Raw genomic sequence first — 6,340 nt, 5'->3', positions numbered from 1 at the left:
TAAAAATAAAGAAAGATATTGTAATCGCATAACATTTTCTGATGCACGTCATCAATCATATCGATATTGACACTAAAGTGTCAATACTAAATGTTGTCACCTAACTAAATGAAATTTTGGCAAAAATGTTTAAATTTGTTGTATAATTTAATATACCGAGCAGCTCTTCATTTTACTTTATAGAGCAAATGATTGTAACAGATATTTTATGTACATTAAAGCTGCAAAAATTAGTTTAAACCGAATTTTATTATCGCTATCGCTATGTTGGTCACATTGCGCCGGTTTCAGCAAGGTTGTCGTTTATTATTTGACAATGATCCTAATGTCAGTAATTATTTTGTAAAATATCGTATTGTTGTCGAATCTTTGTGAGTAATTCTCGTTTTTTGCCTATTTTCATAGTCTTTTTTTAAAAATTGTACTTTCAAGCAGAAACAGTTCTTTTAAGAACTAAATTTTCCAATTTTTGTATTGCATTTCTTGAAATTGTGTGTTGAAAATATGCCGAAGCATTTAAACAGTCGAAGCAAAGAGCTTGTAGCTTCCCTGATAAACTATTTTGAAGGCGAACGTGAGAATAAAGGGCCTTTATTACACTTGACTGCGGTCAGAGAAGTAAGTTTGATTGATAAGCACATTTTATTAAATTCTGTGATTGTTAGTTTCTGCACTAATAGCACCCTCTTACTTGTTATTAAAACTTATGGCGTTGTAAGACGTAGATCAATAAATAAATAATTAACCCATAATAACGCTTAGGATAATCTTCATAATGGACTAGTGTTTGCCAATATGTAATAAGAAAAAGAAGCTATAAAACAAATAAATCAATTAATTACTAAAATAATAGTTATTAAATTAAAAATAAAAGTAAAAATCTGTAAAAAATTATAAAAGAAAATATTGTTTGTCACTTTTAAATTAAGATTCATCTCATAAATCCATCACAATCTGGCAGCCCTGTCGCCATCGTTTGTCACTCAAAGTTGATCACGTGCAGCGGAAATTGTTTTGCGATTACCATAGGTGTCCATATAATGTATATTACCACAGATAACACATAATCCAGATGGCTCCTTACCATAGACTTAAAATAAAATATAGACTACACTATTTACATCTCAACGCGGACAAACAACCTTTTTTGTACACATGTTTACTTCTGGGTACAGTCGACCGAGCCTTCCTCATCCAGCCTATGTTGTCACGTCTTTAATATTATCAATATTTTTTTTCTTGTTATACACATATATTGAGATATTAATACTACAGTTTAATAAAGTAGGTTTTAATATTCCATAGATGTATTAAATAGTCCTTATACTACTAAATTATAAGTCGGATACTGTTTAAAAAGGATAAGTTCTTTACAATATGATAACACCGATTAGAGGCGAGGGAGCCTATTCATTCATTTATTACCTTGTAGTACGCGTGGCAAGTGTGCGGTAAAGCTTTGATGCCGCTATGTCCCCGGCTGTATTAACGCATTTTCTTAGTTTGTAGTCCTTAAGTGTTTATTTTATTGACTTTTTCTGTTCAAGAACTATAAAATATGGTTCGCCAGTGCCAAATTTGCAAGAAATTTGACTTAAATAATCCATTTAAGTCTTGAAACGACTTTCGACCGGTAGACAACTCTCAATTTGCCCATTGGGAGCCAGTGGCGTTGTTGTAGAAAGGCGCTTATTTAGATAATATTTTAGTAAAATGTAAAATCTGAATTTTTTCTCATTACATTATTTACTTACTTACATTGTAACAAAGTCATAATTATAACCCTGTTAATAATTAATAATGATTTTATTAAAAATATGGTTTATTCTAAAATTATCTTGAGCATATAAAATAACATACAAGAATTTTAAATTGATATTACATTATGAAACAATATTTTTTAATATACCGGGTCGTCTCAAAAGTGGCTCACCCCCTATAACTTTTTTATTTTTTCAGATAAAAAAAACAGATTTGTATGTTATAGGTATATGACATAAATTAGGATTTATTGATGTATTCAGTTGTTTTTGGTCTCTTCCTGTTTCACCGAAATGATTACATCTTTTTATTTTTAAAGGCAACCTCGGTATATTGCTACTTTATTCGATAAAAAATGACACTCTGAATAGAATGACATATCATATGTCAACTTTTGACATTGTCGCTTAAAAACAAATCGTATTTTAAATTTCAATCCAGGGTGCCATGGTGTTGTTAAAAACACTAAGTTTTAATCAAGGAGCCTTGGAAAAATAGTTTTGATCGTCTAATAGGTTTCGTGTCTTGTCTAAGCCGGTTAAAAGATGTACAAATCGTATTTTTAATCATACATATGTCAATTTTTTCAAATGGAACAAGGGTGACTCATTAGCATATTTGGAAAAAGCATTTTTTTATGAATATATTGATACCACACACTTGGTATTTCGAGTCAAATTGTCGCTATGTGAACCGCGTGTTACAATTACAATTAAACCATATGCGAAAATGTCAAAAGTTGACATATGATATATCATTCTATTCAGAGTGTCATTTTCTATCGAATAAAGTAGAAATATACCGAGGGTGCCGTTTAAAAATTAAAAGTTATAGTCATTTCCGGTGAAACAGGAAGTGACCAAAAACAATTGAATGCGTCAATCAATCCTAATTTATTTCATATACTAACATACTAAATCTTGTTTTTTTATTTGAAAATATAAAAAAATTATGGGGGATGAGCCACTTTTGAGACGCACCCGGTATAATAAAGACAGTACCGAGTTAAATAAATGTAGTTTTTATTTTATCACCTTCCTTGCTTTAATGGAACAGATTTATGTTTTCTCTAATTTACATAATAAGACATCACTTAACCAGAAACAAAATTACAACAATCATATTTTTTTTTCTCTCCCTGTCGCCGATTCTATTATATCTGTGGAATAGATCCTGTTTTGATTAATATTAGGGGTTGTAAATGTTTGACTAAAATTAATAATTTATTATTAATTTCAAAAATTACCTAATTTCAATTATAAAATTTCTTCTATAACGTGTATTTTATTATTTTTATCCTTTTTGGACTCTAAATTGTTTTTTCTAAACTTATATTTAAAAAACCTGTCCTAAATCTTAATAAAATATAAAAAAGTTTAAATACGATATATTTTTAATTTAATTATAGCTTCATTAAAATAAAAAAATTACCCGGCTATGATACGGAGAGTTCAGGTGTACTTGAGAAACGAAAGTTTGTGTTGTGTTTCTCGGCAGAGTCGTCAGGGAACGACCGTTACGACAGAGACAACCTATCTATCGCTCGTGTCGCACTCGTTATAATCTAAAACAATAACACAACAATAACAAGACAGTGTCTGACCGCATGTTCCAGCTATTTATGAATGAGATGCTCAGTCTATATTTTATTTTAAGTCTATGCTCCTTACGTGTTAAAAATTGTCACCCTAATTTCACTCCAATTTGGAAAAATATTGGAGTGACATTTGAATAATCTGAAATTTTCAGATATCTTTTCTCACTTTTTTGGGAGGTTTTGCTTCTCTTGCACAGATGTCGCTTGCACTTCAGTTGCGTGGTTGCCAAACGTTATATCGAAATATATTTCAATTCATTATGAATATATAAAATTAAAGGTATACCAAATTAAAAATTATGTAATTTATAAACATGAAATAGATATGTTAAATTAATATATAAATATTTAACTTAATACGTTCATTATTATTTTATTAATTTATCGTCACACGTCATTTACCAGTTGCCTAATTACGAAAAGTTTCATATGACATTAACCTCAAAAATGATCTTTGAAAACAAACAAGAACAAACAGAGCTCTGAACAGTGTTGTTACAATAGGTACAATTGTACTATTTTGGGTACATTTGATAGTCAAGGAGTACATAGGTACAATTGCAAGAAAAAATGTACAATTCTTACTTCTCAAACCCAAACTAACCCAAACTTAAACTCACGTACATATTTTTAGACGAACGGTGATACGCGATGCGTGGATTTGAAATGCAGGTTGCTAGGAGCAGAGGCACAGAATTATACATCACATGAAATGCTGTTCAAGCCGCACGGATGTCAAACGTAAGTTTGATATCCATGCGGTGAGTAGGAGGGGGGCTAATCACTGCGACCTTAGAGATCTATTGTGTCCCGATGTCAAGCCAGTCCCGCGGAGCCAATTCTGAACTTTATGACTCAATTGAATGGAGGGAGAGTATCTCGTTCTTGAACAGTTCAGAGCTGCTCAACTGCGTGAAAGGAGGACAGCATATGGTGTATAATTCTGTGAGGGTGCATCCATATTATCCTAAAAAAAGCGGATCTGCGGCGGTGTATCGGCGTAACGACCTTGAATCGATTCCCAGAAATTCTATTGGCTGAAAAATTCATCAGTCAGAAATTTTATCTGTCAAATTCACCTGGCAAAAATTTCAGCCAATAGAATTGCAGGAAATCGATTCAAGGTCGTTAAGCCAATACGCCGTTCCGCTGTTTTTAGGATAGTGTGGATGCACCCTACGTACCAAAACTTAGTAAAAAGGTAAATAGAGAGATCACATGACCCCACATTTTTGCACCAAAAATGTACAATCCCACTTAAAAAAGTACAATTTCGACACCATTTATAGTACAAAAATTTTTGCCCTTGTAACAACGCTGGCTCTGAACAGAGCAACAAATGAACAAATAACTACATAATGACTGATAATGATAAGTGATCATAATAACTTTAATGATATGAAGGCTGATGAAGGTAATTATAAACATTATTTTGAGTTTGTTTAATAAAATATAGGATACAATATAACTAAGCAAAATCAAACAGTTTTAGACAACCAATACAAGATTTTAGAACTTGACATCGTGATAAACAAATTGTACATTCAGGAACTCGTTTAAATATTATAGGTAAGTAATATTTTCACAAAACTAAACATTTTAGCATAAAATCACAGATAATATATAGAATATTACCTATGATAAAATGTTAAATACTGATGTATAATACCTATGATAAAATGTTAAATACTGATGTATATTTATTCTAATCACATTTAAATTTTAACTCAAAATTTTCATAAAAAGAAAATGATAATTTTTCGTAAATATAAAGTAGTAAATAATATTACATATTTCAGGTTGATTGACGAATACTCTACAGTTGATTAGAGCCCATGATGATGCGAAGATAATTAATATCACCTAACTTCAAGAAACCAACGTAAAGAAGTTTACATTCATAACTCATCTAACCATTATAGGTAATCATTTACAAAATTAGTCATTTTTGATTATAATATTAAGGTACTTAGGTACATTTTTATCTTCTAGATCAGTAATGTCGTCATAATTTAAATGAACTCACAGATAGCAATGGGGCACTGCACCGAAGCAGTATTAGAAAATATGTGAAATAAAACTGTAATACAAATTGCTCTATAAAATTTAATAGAAATAAATTTATTTATGAAAATTAAGTTATGAAGTTTTATTTTTCCTAGGAAAAAAATAACATTTATATTTTGATCAATTTAGAACATTACAGTTAAAAAAATATGTGTTAGAATAACATATTTTTAATAAAATTGCAGCTTTTAATTTTTATACTTTTTTGCTTTTATATCAATAAGAACTAACGTAAGGAACAATTCATATTTATACTATGAAAACACATGCATATTTTTTGATGTTTTTAAAACCAGTGAATGATGTTGAAATATACTACACCTATTATTCTTATTAACTAACTTTAATTACAAACTTACACATTATTGTCATTGGAAATAAATTAATTTGGATATTCTATTTGTTTAGAAACTTTTTTACCTATTGTAGTTTTTTTAAAACCTACTTGATTTAAAACAAAAAAATGTCACCTGTTGTGACAAAATAAGGTCTTTTTTACTAGAAAACAATCTAGTGAGCTTTTCTAATAATACTTTATTTGATATAAAAAAAAACGGCGTCAGCGATGGCTATGAAATGAAGATCGCTGTCATTTTAAATGTAAATTTATATGGGAAATGTCATCGATTGCCATTTCCCAGCCAACTGGACGCCGTTTTTTTTTCGATCATGCGGTATAATATGTATTCCCATCTGTTAATCTTTTTATTTTAAGGAAGATTTAGGAAGGGTAGCTTAAAACATGTTTGTCGATCAATTATCTTTATATGTCGTTTGTAAAAATATTTTACAGTAGTAGAAAATAAAACTGTTTTTAAGGCGAACAGCTTCTTTGCTAAAATATTTTTTTGGTCCCAATACATAATGATTTACATTTTATTTTTAACTTCAAATAATGAATTTAATGGAAAAATT

The 6,340-nt window shown here is 29.8% G+C and overlaps 1 protein-coding gene and 1 long non-coding RNA gene across 5 annotated transcripts in view; one reads left to right on the top strand and one right to left on the bottom strand.

Moving 5' to 3' along the window:
• LOC115888985 (transmembrane protein 68) overlaps positions 1–6,340 on the bottom strand; it is a 55,728-nt gene that overhangs the window by 36,297 nt on the left and 13,091 nt on the right. The window lies entirely within an intron of this gene.
• Positions 4,504–5,824, top strand: LOC115888986. Of its 2 annotated transcripts, XR_004051348.1 has the most exons (4): positions 4,504–4,772; positions 4,845–4,927; positions 5,158–5,280; positions 5,351–5,824. It is a non-coding gene; the product is annotated as an uncharacterized LOC115888986 (long non-coding RNA). The 2 variants fall into 2 exon arrangements; XR_004051347.1 differs by having other exon boundaries at positions 4,512–4,927.

This window comes from Sitophilus oryzae, unplaced genomic scaffold (genome assembly GCF_002938485.1).
Source record: "Sitophilus oryzae breed Bouriz unplaced genomic scaffold, Soryzae_2.0 scaffold_810_pilon_pilon, whole genome shotgun sequence".
Lineage (NCBI taxonomy): Eukaryota > Metazoa > Arthropoda > Insecta > Coleoptera > Curculionidae > Sitophilus > Sitophilus oryzae.
Note: the sequence above shows the minus strand (reverse complement) of the source record. Positions and strands in the feature narration are given on the sequence as shown.